The following is a 15,224-nucleotide window of genomic DNA, read 5'->3' on the forward strand; positions in this document are numbered from 1 at the left end:
TTTATTTTGATGTAATCCCAATAGTTTACTTTAGTTTTTATTTCCCTTGCCTCAGGAGACATATCTCGAACAATGTTGCTATAGCTGATATCAGAGAAATGACTGCCTGTGTTCTCTCCTAGGATTGTTATGGTTTCAGGTCTCCCATTTAGGTCTTTAACCCATTTTGAGTTTATTTTTGTGTGTGGTGAAAGTAGTGTTATGGTTTCATTCTTTTGCTTGCGGCTGTCCAATTGTCCCAACACCATTTGTTCAAGAGACTGTTTTTTTCCCATTGTATATTCATTCCTTTGTCAATGATTAATTGACCATATCATTATGAGTTTACTTCTGGGTTTTCTATTCTGTTGATCTATGTGTCTATTTTTATGCCAGTACCATACTGTTTTAATTACTACCACTTTGTAATGTAACTTGAAATCTCAAATTGTGATACCACCAGCTTTGTTTTTCTTTTTCGAGACTGCTTTGACTATTCAAGGTCTTTTGTGCTTCCATACAAATTTTAGGATGACGTGTTCTAGTTCTGTGAAAAATGCTATTGGTATTTTGATAGGGATTACATTAAATCTGTAGATTGCTTTGAGTGGTACACACCTTTTAACAATATTTGTTCTTCAACCCATGAACGGAGGATGTCTTTCCATTTATTTGTGTCTTGATTTTTGTCATCAATGTTTTATAGTTTTCAGAGTACAAGTCTTTCACCTCTTTGGTTAAGTTTATTTGAGATATTGTTTTGGGTGCAATTGTAAATGGGATTGTTTTCTTAATTTCACTTTATGCTGCTTCATTATTAGCATATAGGAATGAAACAAAATTCTGCACATAGATTTAGTATACTATGACTTTACTGAATTCATTTATCAGCTCTAGGAGTTGTTTTGGTGGAGTCTGTGGGGTTTTCTGTATATAGTATCATGTCGTCTGCAAATAGTGAAAGTTTTACTTCTTAACAATATGGATTTTATTCCATTCTCTTGTCTGATTGCTGTGTCTAGGACTTCCAATGCTATGTTGAATAAAAACGTAAAGGTCTTGTTCTTGACCTTAGGGGGAAAGCTCTCAGTTTTTCACCATGAAGTATGATGGGTTTTTCATATAAGGTCTTTATTATGTTGAGGGATGTTCCCTCTAGACCTACTTTGCAGAATTTTTTTTAATCATGAATGGATGCTGTACTGTCAGATGCTTTTTCTGCATCTACTGAAATGACAATATGGTTCTTACCCTGTCTCTTATTGATATCATGTATCATGTTGATTATTTTTGCAAAAATTGAAACACCCTTGCATCCTGGGGATAAATCCCACTTGCTTGTGGTGTATGATTTTTTAAAGTATTGTTGGATTTGGTTGGCTAATGTTTTGTTGAGGATTTTTGCATCTATATTCATGAGAGATACTGGCCTGTAGTTCTTTTGCATTTGTGTGTGGTGTCTTTATTGATTTTGGTATCAGGGTGATACTGGCCTCATAAAATGAATTTGTAAGTTTTCCTTCCTTTTCTATTTTTTTTGAATAGTTTGAGAATAAGTATTACCTCTTCTTTAAATGTTTGATAGAGAGGTTCCTGTGTGGCTCAGTCAGGTAAGTGCTGACTCTTGATTTTGACTTAGGTAATGATCTCACGGTTTGTGGTTTCGAGCCCCAGGGCACAGGTGATGATGTCATGGTTCGTGGGTTTGAGCCCTGTGTTGGGCTCTTTGTTGGCAGCCTGGAGTCTGCTTGGGCTTCTCTCTCTCCCTCTCTCTCTGCCCCTTCCCCACTTGCTCTCTCTCTCTCTCTCTCTCTCTCTCTCAAAAATAAATAAATAAACTTTAAAAAATGGTTGGTAGAATTCACCTGTGAAGCCATCCAGTCCTGGACTTTTGTTTTTGAGATTAATATTCTTTATGCCTCATCACTTGCCCTTATTTTCTTTTTAAATTTATTTTGTCTATGGCATAATGTACATCCATTAGCAGAATTATATTATAAAAGACATACTCCTTAAGTATGCACTAGGCTTGGGATTTCAACCTACAATGGACCTGCCACAAAGACTCTACCATGCACAATTCCCATCCACTAAGCATCAGAGTGAAGCCATTATCCACAGAGTAGGAGAGGTTGCCTTTGTAAACTGCAGCCTTGCATATTTGTGGAACACACGAACTTCGGCTTCTAGAGCCCCCTGAATGATGGAAAGTTTGGCAGCTCATGGGTCACTGAGCTCCTTGTTCTACAAAGAGCTCCAAAGTTACTGAATAGTCCACACAGAACCATAAATTACAGGGTAGTTATTTCTTAGTTATTTAGCGGTTACAGTGCAATTAGTTCCACTTAATGTCAACTTTTGCCAATATGTCTTCCATTAGCCTGAAAATTATAGCTTGGTTCTATAACAGTCATAATGTTCAAGCAGCTTCCAGACTCCAGCTTGCATTTGGGAGGGGAAGGCAGAGAGGAAATTGCTAGGAAAACAAAGTGGATTTGCATGTGGATGTATGATCTTCATCCCCAACCATCCGCTGACAACCTTACAGCCCCTTTCTGTGTCCCTTTCTCTATCAATGGCCGAGCAAGCAGGTCAGAGGAATACAATGCCCACAGTCAGGAAGTGTGGTATGAGAAAACGATAGGAATACATACCACAGGAACAGGATAGGAATACACTTGTCAGTGCTGAAATTCCAGGATCTGACAAGATGAAATCCAAGCTGTGCCACTCCCTAGGTATAGAGAAAGCTTGGATTAGTTCGGGTTTGTTACATAGTTCAGAGTTTATCAACATACCATTTCATATGCTAGACCAATCTCTCACTGAAGGTACAAGGGAATTACGAAAAGCAAACTTTCTTTCCTTGCTTTTATGCCAAATTTAGATAGCCCGTATATTTTCCACTTTATAGCATAACATTTTAAAGAAACATGGCTCATCATTTAACATGTATACCGGGAGTCATCCATACAATGGAGTATATGTTTTCCAAAGTAGTCTATTTGGGCACTCTCTTAGCTTAATCCTTCAGAATGCTTTCGGGTCATCATTTTAATAACCCAATCATAGCATCTATTTACCAGGCAATTATTGTGTGCCAGACATGATGCTATTCATTTTGCTTGAATTTCTCATTTCATCCCTGAAACAACCTCAGAAGGTTTGTATCTTACTACAGTTTCCCGTTTACTAGATAAGGACTCTACCTATCAGAGACGAGTAACTTATCCATGGAATAGTATTTGAACCCAGGTCTTCTGGAATTGAAAAGCCATACTATCTACAATAAACTATTTATTAATATTTATTGAATAGCCATGCAGTATGAGCCAAGAACTGTGAAAACACCATGATCCTAGTGTAGAAATGGAATGGTATGGAGTTTCCAAAACAATGCACTTGCTTGTACAAACATGGGCATGCCCACAGTGCAATTTATAAACTGACTCTAAAATCACTCACCAGCAGGCCATCTGTTTTGAATGATGCCAGCTTTGTTGAAGCATGTGTGACTTCTGACTACAGGGTCAGCAAGAGCCTGAACATCTCCATTCTGTTTTCCTTTGTTTCGGTGTCTCTTGTGATCCTCATACCATCCTGCTTTGAATTGCACCTCACTATTTATGTCTGCTGCCTTCCACTTACCTTCGTGGGCAGAGGCTTGATATACTTCATCTCTATACCCACCTCAACACATGTACTCAGTAGGGCAACACACATAGTGGCCCAGGACCCAGGCTCTGCTTGACCATAAGCACATTTCATAACTTTTATAAACCCTAGTTCCTTAATTGGAAAAATGGGGATAATGACATTCACCTACTTCACAGGGGTTTTGTTAAAGTTAAACTGATCCATCCACAGAAAAGACTTAGAACAGCATGTGGCACAGAGTGAGTTCTCAATGAATGACTTAAGTTATCATTCATAATATTATCATGTTGATGGTGGTAATATTTGCCTATCCAGATATAAGAAGGAGAATGAATCAAGGCAAATTCTCTATGTTTTCCAGTTGACTAAAGAGTTAGCATAAAATTAAACACAGTCAAGAAATGACCTAGGCTGTAGTGCATCCTGCACTCTTATCCACATCTTTTTCCCGTTTACTGAAATGTGTGTGTCAATGAATTGTTTAGTACTAGAGCACATGACATCAATCAACGCAGCTCACAGAGTATGCAACCCTAATGTCCATCTCTTCAAGTATCCAGAGCAATGGTGATTGGCTTCCCCAGATTCAATCAGCAGATTTGCAGGAGGGCATAGGGATTGCCCTCCTTGGGCTCTACACTGGATTTCATTGTTATTAATAACAGTGTTACGACTGTGGTGGCCATGTTACTTCCATTATCTCCATGGCCCCAAAGACAGCCAATATGATACATAAAACTTTTATTCTTTCACCCATTCACCTTCATGTTCCCAGGTATCCAACCTGGTAGCTCACACTTTCTGACAATCAATGAATATTTGCTGAATAAATGGAAGTTAAGTATAAAATAAGGTCTGTGGTAAGTGACAGAAAACAATGAATCAAGTGATCAGTCAACCAATACTTATGATAGTCTTCCCCTAGAGAGGAAAGGAATTACAGGATAGGTACTGTGCCTTGGCAGTACTTTCAAACATTGCATTAAAATTATTAAATATAATTTTAAAATGGTACTAAAATTAAGCATGGCCACGAGTAGTCTGATTCTACTTATACGTGGCATCTGAAGTTGTCTAATTCGTAGGAACAGAAAATAAAAGGTGGTTAGCAGGGCTCGGGATAGGAGCATAAAGGACAGCTGTTGTTTAAAAGGTGTAGACGTGGGGCGCCTGGGTGGCACAGTCGGTTAAGCGTCCGACTTCAACCAGGTCATGATCTCGCGGTCCGGGAGTTCGAGCCCCGCGTCGGGCTCTGGGCTGATGGCTCAGAGCCTGGAGCCTGTTTCCGATTCTGTGTCTCCCTCGCTCTCTGCCCCTCCCCCGTTCATGCTCTGTGTCTCTCTGTCCCAAAAAAATAAACGTTGAAAAAAAAATTAAAAAAAATAAAATAAAATAAAAGGTGTAGACGTTTAGTTTTGCAAGATGAAAAAGTTCTAGAGATATGTTTAACAACAGTGTAAATATAACCCTACTGAACTGTACATGTAAGAATAGTTGAGGGGTGCTTGGGTGGCTCAATCAGTTAAGCATCCAACTCTTGATTTCGGTTCAGGTCACGATCTCACAGTTGGTGAGTTCAAGCCCTGTGTCAGGCTCTGTACTGACAACGAGGAACCTTCTTGGGATTCCCTCTCTCCCTCTCCCTCTGCTCTTCTCCTGCTCACGTGCATGCTCTGTCTCTCTCAAAATAAATAAACATTTAAATAAACAAAAATAGTTGAGATGGTGTTATGCAGTTTTTTTCTATAATAAAAAAAATTATGACCTTTGAATAGTTAAAAACACAAGGTTAAGTACAAAAGGCAGGAATGCATCTCTTCCTACCATTGTTTTTTGTTGGTTGATTGGTTGGTTGTTGTTTGTTTGTTTTTTTTTATACTAACTGCAGGGTTTAACCAGAGAAGAAGAACCTTGTAGGGTAAGCACACACATGCATGTGCACATATATACATACATGTACGTCTAGGAATTATTACATGAAGTTGGCTCATGCAATTGTTGAGGCTAGCTAAGAAATTCTAAAGTCTGTAGGACAGGCATTCAGGAAGAATACAAGCAGACCAAACCCACAATCATGAGCTGAAACTCCCAGTGTAGAGGGAGTGGTCAGGAAGGAAGTTTCAAGAACAAACTGATTAAATCAGGCCTACCCTGGATAATCTCCATCCTGATTAAACCAAAGTCAACTGATTAGGGTCTTGAATCATATCTGTGCACTCCCTTCATAGCAGCATCAATATTAGTGGTTGAGTCACTGGGAGAGACTTGTACGTGCTACAAAATGACCACCAGCTTCCTTTTTGCCCTCCAGCTCCCCTGAGAGCAGACCCCTTTAGCTGTACCTAACTGAAGACATTTGAATAGGGCATCCTGAGGACTTTAGGTCAGGCTAGCCAAGCTGACATGTCAAAAAGGCATCACAATGACATCACAATGGTACCATCCTCTGCATGATATTAATACTTGATTTTATAGCAGAAAGATGTACCACACTGGTACAGAAGAGCTCATTCTTTTTGGCAGCTGCAAGATATTTCAAGGCATGTGTATAATATAATTACTTCTGCTGATTGACATTTAGGTTATTTCTGATCATTTTTCTTCCAACAGTGTTTCAAGGTTCACATTGTATACGCATACATCTTTTCTCACATGTGCCAATATATTTATGGAATGTGTTCCTATAGTTGGGAATGCTGGGCCAATCATACATGCATCTTTAAACTGTGCCAGGTGTTGCAAAATGTCTCTCCAGGGAAGGTGCAGCAGCAGCTTAACTATCCACCAAATATTAGACATTTTCCATACCCAAGATGATCCTGCTTCCTTCTTTGCCGGGACTCGCCCAACTCAGCAGTGCCCTCTGCTTTCCTAGGTAGAGATGATGTCTCCAAAGTGTGGGGTTTCCTATGAATCTACATTTTTACCTTGCATTTAACCCCTTCTCTTTGAGTGATTAGAGCAAATATTGAGTCCAGTATTCCACTTTACAAATAAGATATGCTAGCTAATATACGGTAAACATTTGAAGAGTCACAGACTCTTGGGGGGAGGAGACACCAAACCCCATAGCACGTATCTGCTCAATAGTGTACAAATTACTCACAGAAACGTACGTATCCATATTCTAAATCTATAAAGCCACCGGTGCTCTGTTTGATAAATTTTGCACATTTATAATTCTTTAAGGCAGTTTTATTTAGGCAAATGTCCTAATTAGAGAAGGATTGCACTGCTAATGGTGAATGCAGCTAAGATGATGGATGTAAGTGTTCAAAAAGGTTTTGACCTTAGAAAGTGGAGGACGCGACATACATGTGACAGGAAGAAGGAAGTAGTTTGGGCATTTTGCTTGTATCTTTCACTTTTATTTAAAGACCTGTACCTAGATCTGTTCTTAATTTAACAGTTTTAACTTTTCAGGATGAACTCAGGGCCCTACTAATGATGTGACCTTTGTTCAGTGAGGTACAGGACAGGTTGTTAAAGACTTAAAAAAAAATGCCTGTGCACTTTCAGGAGAGGGAGGATGAACTGGCTCAGATGTTCTGAGTTCACAGATCTGCAGCTGTTTGAAAACCCAGGGAATTGAATGGGAATAAAATTGTCCACATCAAACAAAAGCTGTCCGTGGCTTTTGTGCCCGGGCTGATCCTTTGGAGTATCAAAGAAATCCTTTCCCTCCATGGACAAAATAACCCCATACAAATCAATAAAGAAAGAGGCAGAGGGAAGAAAGTTTGCCAGATTCAAGCAAGTAGATGGAGCAAGGGCTGAGGAGGATCCCAGAGAAGGAGCACAAGTGAGATTGGAGGAGGAGGGGAGAAGGGGAGAGAAGGCTGATGCTGTTAAAGGGACATGTCAGGCAGTGAAAGTTGCGGATGAAGACAGGAGCAAATGGAAGAGAGGGAGAGAAAAGGACAAGCTGATATGACTGAGAAACTATAGGGGAAGGAGACACAGAAAGAATTAATCCACTAAGCTATTTGGTACATTTTTACGGGGTGTTTATTACAGAGGGATGATTCTGAGCTCCTTACATGTCATGACATAGATACCTTACTGGCCTCAAACCAGTCCTGGCCCTGCCATTTAATGCTCAGAGAGAACTGTCCCAGGCCCCAGAGACGTAGGGATGAACAAGACAGGGCCCTTGATCTGAGTAGAGAGGACAAAAGGAAGGTCAAACAGGTGACTATAATCCAGTGTGATATCAACTAGGACAGGGGCCATTCGGGGTGTTATGAGAACATGTAATAGGGGCATAACCTCCTCCAGGAGGGGCTGAGAGCTGAGAGAGACACTGGGAAAATGAAAAGAGGAAAGCAGGAGAAAGACTAGCATTTTGTTGTTGCTGTTGTTGTTGACGCTGATGATGAAAACGATCGTGATTATTTAACAGCCCATTTTATTTTTTAGGCACTGTGTGTATTATTGTCTCCTAAGACATAGATTCTTCACAGATGTCATCTCACATCAGCACAGTTTTGCCCACACTTTTTTATTGACCCATTTTGAAGATGAGTAAATCATGTATTTAAACTTTAGGCAATTTCCCCAAGACCACAGAAGGTAAACCCACCCAAGTCCATCTTATATCCAAGACCATGGTCTTTGCAGGGCACCGAGTTCCTGAAGCAAGGAGTGGAGGGCAGGGAAGGACGAAGAGGGGAGAGTGGGGTATGCAAGGAGAATGTGAAGCAGGATGTAAATGGAGAACAAAGGGAAGAAGGAGGCGGCGGAGGGAAGATCCACAGCAGGTGAGAGAATGGGGGCGCATGCTCAAGAGGGAGGAGTGAAGGGAAAGGGCGCCTGATGAAGACAGAGGGTAGTCTTTAGAAAATGGAAGTCTCCTGGGCAAGGAATGGTCGCAGTGAAGGAGCAAGCAGAGTGAGTGTGCGTGACGAGGACAAAATGTGAGAACGCTGCCTATGGCCTGAAGGTCTGAAGTCTCATATATGGAAAAAATTGGCAGAAGAGGACAGTGACAGCAGACAAGAGTTGGGGAGAAGTGACACTGTGGAGACTCATGGACCCAAATGGCAGCTGTGAAAAGCCTCCTCTTGGACAAAACTGGCCCCCTTGGGCACCAGCCTCGGCTCCCCTTGGCTTGGCCCCCACCACACAAGCCACGTTTCCTCTTCCCCTGAAGGTCCCACAACAGGGAGGAAGACACGCAGACTGAGATGTGAGCCCCACCATTGCTCCTACCATCTCTGCCGCCAATATGAGTGCCCTGGGCACAAACGGTCCCCTTTCCTGCAGTCGTTAGGAACGGAAGGACAGCGGAGAGGGATTATGAACACTGAGGAGGAAGGGAAGAAGGAAAGAGTGTGTGTGGGCTATGGTGTGGGGCGGGAGGAGCGGTGAGGATTGCAATGAGGAGAACCACCGGGGCCAGCCTGTCAGAACTTCAGTGAATTCCCAAGACCTGCTCTCTGATTTTATAGATGGGGAAAGTGAGGTCTGTGAGGGATAAAGAGCCTGACTGAATCATCCGGCAAGCCGAGGCCAAAGCCCAGCTCTGCCCCAGTCTTCTGCCCGGTGTCCATTCCGACACCCCATCTGTGATGGGCAGGGAGAGAAGAGACTTGGGGAGAGCAGGCGCCTGGTAATTAAAACAATGTTCAGGGCCAGCGTCGCTCTTCTGCAGTTCCCCGTGGCAAGCGCTTTCGCCTGCAGGCACATCTCGTTCTGGGAGCTCAGGTTGTGAGATTGCAGATTGAAGCAGGTGCTGCTATTTCTGTCCCGCTCTATTTTCAACCTCAGGATGCAGCCTCCCTCGGCTGCGGGAAGGACTTGGGGAAACGTAGATCCACTGCTGCTTCCTTTCTTCCTCCCCCAGCCAGTGTCCCCTTTTGCAAACATACCTCCAACTCTGTACATAAGGGGTGCTTCTACACCCCACAAGCCCTGCCTATGACCAGCTGCTTCCTGTCTAGAATGAGTCACTCTGGCTTCTGCAGCAATAGGTAAGGAGGTGACCTCATGTGACCTCTGTGTGAAGGTACCCTGGAGATCCCTTAAACTGGTACCAGTAAGCTTCTTAGCACAGAATAGCAGCTCAGGATATGTGTGCTGGGTCAGTGAATAGATGAATGAATGAATGAATGAATGAATGAATGAATGAATGAATATTGAAGTACTCCTCCTCAGTTTGTAGTAAGTACACTTAGGACCAAGAAGGGAAAAGATTTGGCTAATATTTCACAGCAAGTGAGTGGCAAGGCCAGAACTAGAAGGGGTTCTGGCTCAGTGGGCAGGGATAGGGGGTAGGGACCATCTAAAACATCTATGTCATAATAAACCACGAAGGCTGTGTTTCATCTAAATTCTTCAGGCTCCATCCAGGCTAGTGCGTTCAGAAGTAAATCAAGAGAATCCAGGCATGATAAGACCCCAGAGACAGGAAAGAGAGTGAGAGCATGAGTCCTTAAGTCAAACAAAAGAGGTCAGTGCTTATAAGGTGAGGTAGGGCAGGGAATATAGTTGGAACTATGTTCTGAAGGGAATGGCCAACAGGACAAATACATACACTTGGCGACAGCGAAAACTCATGTAGAAGGAAGACATTTGGAAGAGCAGCTGACGTCAGAGTGCTGCTTGAGAAAGGGTTTCATTCTAACAGGGTGTGGAAGAAAGGGTGGTCAGTAGGCTGTAGGATGGTGTGGTCAGTAGCCTGGCCTGCTTTCCTGACCCACCAGGAACAGAGAACAGACAGGTGATGCCTCTCCATTATCTGGGCTCAAAGTAGATGTTCATGATGGAACAGGGAGGGACTGAAATGGTCTCTCTGGAGCGAGAAATCTTGCAAACCAGTCTGAGCCAAAAAAGTAATTCCAGAAGAGTTTTTATTAGTTTGTTTCCCTAAAGTGACTGTAGAAGAATAAAATTAATACGAGATGACAGCAGATCACTGTTTTACAGGAGGTAAGAGCTAATGTGTTACAACGAGCCCTGGATAAATATGGTCTCCTTTTGGCACCATCTGCGAATTGGAAAGAAATCACTTCCTGCCTCGAAGCCTCCATTTCCCAGTATGTAAAATAATAATAGAGCTATAAGTGGCTACTGAGGCTCCTCGCTCCCCTTCCTTCCTTCCTTGCTTCCTTCCTTCCATTTCTTCCTTCCATTTCTTCCTTCCTTCCTTCCTCTCTTTCACCCTTCGCTCATTTGTTCGTTCTTTTGTTCATTCATTTGCTCCTTCCTTCCTTCCTTCCTTCCTTCCTTCCTTCCTTCCTTCCTCTCTCTCTCTCTCTCTCTCTCTCTCTCTCTCTCTCTCTCATTCTTTCTTTTTGGTAAGTATTTATGACATCCATTGTTTCTTCTTGCAAGAAATATCTGGGGATAGAAAAATCACTTATCCTCATTTATTACTTTTATCTGGTGAAAAAGAGAGAGAGGCATTTCAGAGAACCAGGAACCTCTGGGAGGAGCCTAGTTTAGAAATGTGTCGGTAATTGCTTAGAAATCAGTCAGATTCTGAAGTCCTTGATAAGTAAGCTCAATGTTGAGAAGGTTCTGGATGCTTTGATATTTCAGTTCCCTACCAGCCCCCTTCCTCATACGCATAAGCAAAACTGCTTCTTTAACCAAGGTCAGGTTAAATTGACTGGACAGGGGCACACTCTGCATTTGGCTGCAAGCCAGTGGGAGCTTAATAACCATCACATTTCGTCCAGTGAACTTTGTGGCTCAGGTCGGTTTCACATTTCTTTATATACTTTCTCTCTGCAAATGCCTTTCCTCACAAAGAGCATTTCCAAAGGTTGAATATAGTGATTAGTGACACATATGCATTTAATCTCCTCTGGTCTTTCCCTGTCTGTGCCTCCCCTCCTCACTCTGAGTCCTTAGAATTTTATGCCTGTATCAAAGAAATGTTTTCATCTGCCTCACTGCTATTTTCTTTTCTGTCTTATAAATCCTTAAAGAAACGTAGTGTGGGTGAATTCAGTGAGAGGCTGGATAGATGGCTCCAGAGAATGAATTCTCTTCATCTGAAAACAGTCTCTATACACAGAGAAGCAAACAGCATCTTCCAGTTCTGTCAACGTGATTATTAAGCATTCATAGAGCTTTTCCCCTCCTTCTCTAGAATAGCTACAAGCAGTTTAATGAGTCGGTTTTCACCCCAGAGTTGTAAAGATAGACGATTCCATTTATCCAACCTTAGATTAAATGCACGTTTGAACCTAGGCTCTCTGACAGAGTACCAAGAGTGCTTGGCTTGGAGTCAAATGCCCCAGGTTAACCTTTCAGGGCTGAAGTTCTTAAGCTATGTGGCCTAGTACAAATCACTTCATGATTCCAGGGTCAACGTGAAACAAGAATGCATATCATGACACCAACGGAGCACACGTGCTCAAGGATAATGATGTACTTCTCCAAAGGGGTTAAAATTGGTTATTATGGGGCAAGCAGGGACAGGTTTGCATAGTGTACAGAAGTGAGTATTTAATGTGTTTGTAGCATTGAAGTTTTTTTTTGGGGGGGTGGGTGCAATTAAGGAAAAACATGTCTAAAATTCTCCAGTTGGAGGTGGCAATACAAAAAAAAAAAATTGAGAAACCAGGCGATGGAGAATAAGGGACGAAACATCCATTGAACACCCACTATATTCCAGTTCACGTGCCTCCGTTAGTCCGCACAGTCTTATAACAAAAATGTAGGTATGTCTCTTCATTTAATAAGAAGGCTCAGGATAGGACGCAACGGAGATAATATGCGCAAAATACCCTTTAAACAATAAAGTGCAAATATAAGATGCTATTATTGGTAATTTCTGAATATACATAGGTTAGCAAGTGGTAAAAAACAAACCATCCAAAAGCTAGTGGCTTAACACAATATTTATTTAGCTCACAATCCTGTGGGTCGGTAAATTAAGCTGGATTCAGCTGAGCGGTTCTGACATGGGCCCGGCTCCGTCTCGTGTCTACCTACAGTAAGTTGCAGGTCACTTAGGGAACTCTGTTTCTGCAGGCTGGCTGGCTGTTGGCGGATTGGCTTTGGGGATGCCTAAGACTGATGTCTGTCATCATTCAGCCGGTTAGACCTGGTTTGGTTTCACCGGGCATCGGTGGGGTTTCAAGAGACCCAGATGAAGTTCTGAGCTCAGAACCAACACTGTGGCTTCAATCATACCACATTTGGCAGAGCAAGTCCTAAAGCAAGCCCAGTTTCAAGCAGTAGGGGGATGACCCCCATCTCCTGATGGCAGGGACCACAAGGTTACACTTCAGTGAGTGTGGATATAAGGAGGGGAATAATCGTAGACCACTTGATCAACAATCTTTCTCAACATAAGCATGACTGCATAATGGTCAATGACTTATCTTCCTTGTGAGCAAACAAACACCCTTAAAATTGTAAATTGTGATATGAACGTTATCACCATCCCCTGGCTTTTGATCCTTAAAGCCATGCTTGGAATGTGTGAGTGAAAAAGTTGACACAATGTCCTCTTTTATATAAACATCACAGAAAGTGATGTTAACGGGAAACAAGTCAGTCCCAGTAGACAAGTACTTCATGATTCCACTTCTGTGAGCTATCGAAGGTAATAAAACTCAGAGAAGCAGAGAGGAGAATGGTAGCTGCCAGGGGGTGGGGTGGGGGAAATGGAGAATTGACCAATAAGTATAAAGGTGCAGTTTATACAAGAAGAATAAGTTCTAGAGATCTTCTGTACAATATAGTGCCTACAGTTAGCAATATACCTTCGTGTAATTAAAAACTTCAGAATAGAGATCTCATGTTCAGTGTTCATAACACACACACACACACACACACACACACACACACACACAGAGGGGACACATAGAAACTTTTGGACTTAATGGATATGTTTTTTGCCTTGGTTGCCACAATGGTATAAGGGATGTATGCATATGTCCAAACTCATCAAAATGTATACATGTACAACTTTTTAAATATTAAGTATATCTCAATAAAAATGAAAAGTAGGAGAAAAAAAAGATTTGAAAGAGATACATTTTTTTTTTCCAAAGCTTGCTTAAAACACCTCCACGTATAGAAAAGAACCTTAGTGGACATGCTACCTAGCCATTCATCCCAAGGCTCCAAGTTCTATTCAAGCATTAAGTTAGGCCAACCGTTATATCAGCCTCGCACAAAATTGCCTGTCCTGAGTTATGATTTAATGTCACACCCTCTACATTTATGGAAGGCCAGTCTGTGAATCGCCCAGGAGAACAGTGTTTCTGTGTATTTTGAAAAACTCTGGTTGTAGATAAAGTGCATGGAATGATGTGGGTTTTTTTTTCTTTCTTTGTTTAAATACTGATATACATGTTAAATTTCTTCTTGGGTTGAGGTCCAGAAAAGGATTTTCTCTACAGATGAATTTGTATGTTTTCTACTATTGTGTAATTCAAAACGCTTCTCTTTATAGCTTAGCTGCCAGAAAATAAACTAATTGTCCCTGTACTATAATCTTCTCAACTCAAGTGGCTGAAAGTGCCAATTCTACTTTTTTCAAAAATGCATTTTCAAATAACCTTAAATGTTATTTCTCCTACTTGTTTTAACTGTGAAGTCACCTTAAGCCATTTCAGAAGAAGTCAAAGGACATATTTAAGCTATTTCTTTTAAGTGAACTAATGTCCTGAGGAGATGTTTGCATAATTATAAGTTTGGGTTTGAAAGATTAGCCCTTCAGATTCTATTTTTATCACCCTGCATCCAAAGACTGTGTGAAGCTGCCTCCACATGCATGGGGGTGCCTGTGTTTGCTTTGGTCCCAATAATCTCACTTTCCTAAACTCTGGTTATCTGCACTATAGAGACTTTCTCCTGAGCTATACTTTTTTTCTTTTCCCTCCTGTAACAATAGAATTCTTTTTTAAGACTTTAAGGTATTATGTTTACTAGGATTACTAATTATATGTAATGATACACAATTTAGATAAAGATTTAAAGCACCATGAAATGTACCCAACTCTAAATTGGTTCTTTTGCTAGCCTTCAAGTTGATCACAACTTTAGAAATGATAGTTATTGTTCTGATTGTGGAAAGCTCAGCAACTCTTCTGGGGCCACTTTAGTTTTGAAGTCAGACAGGTAAGTTTCAAAAGGGTAGACACTTTGGGGTGCCTGGGTGGCTCAGTTGATTAAACGTCTGACTTCAGCTCAGGTCATGATCTCGCAGTTCTTGCGTTTGAGTCCTGCTTTGGACTCTGTGCTGACAGCTCAGAGCCTGGAACCTGCTTCAGATTCTGTGTCTCCCTCTCTCTCTCTCTCTCTGCCCCTCTCTATTCATGCCCCCCCCCAAATAAATAAATAAATAGATAGGTAAATAAATAAATAAATAAATAAATAAATAAAACATTAAAAAAGAGAGGGTGGACACTTTGTGTCTGGGGTCTGCTGTTGTTTCTCTAGGGCCTTGACCACAGAGCCCAATAAATATCTACTGAGAAATTAGAGTTACTTCTCTCTGGTTGAACTATCTCAACCATGCAATAGGCATAAAAGTATGCTTGATGAGTTGGTGGCAAAAACTGCAAAGATAATGGCCATGAAGAGAGGCGCCTACGTGGCTCAGTCGGTTGGGTGTCCAACTT

General features: G+C 41.6%; 2 long non-coding RNA genes across 2 annotated transcripts in view; one reads left to right on the forward strand and one right to left on the reverse strand.

Annotated features, from left to right (window-relative positions):
* The window catches only part of LOC123381538, a 32,837-nt gene extending 26,818 nt beyond the window's left edge, over positions 1-6,019 (reverse strand). Inside the window, exons 1-2 of the long non-coding RNA XR_006588640.1 lie at positions 5,787-6,019; positions 2,634-2,713 (exon numbers count right to left, since the gene is read on the reverse strand). This is a non-coding gene — a long non-coding RNA (uncharacterized LOC123381538). The remainder of the gene's footprint in view (positions 1-2,633; positions 2,714-5,786) is intronic.
* The window catches only part of LOC123381540, a 321,455-nt gene that overhangs the window by 296,748 nt on the left and 9,483 nt on the right, over positions 1-15,224 (forward strand). The window lies entirely within an intron of this gene.

The sequence above is a fragment of the Felis catus genome, chromosome D4 (assembly GCF_018350175.1).
Source record: "Felis catus isolate Fca126 chromosome D4, F.catus_Fca126_mat1.0, whole genome shotgun sequence".
Classification (NCBI taxonomy): Eukaryota; Metazoa; Chordata; class Mammalia; order Carnivora; family Felidae; genus Felis; species Felis catus.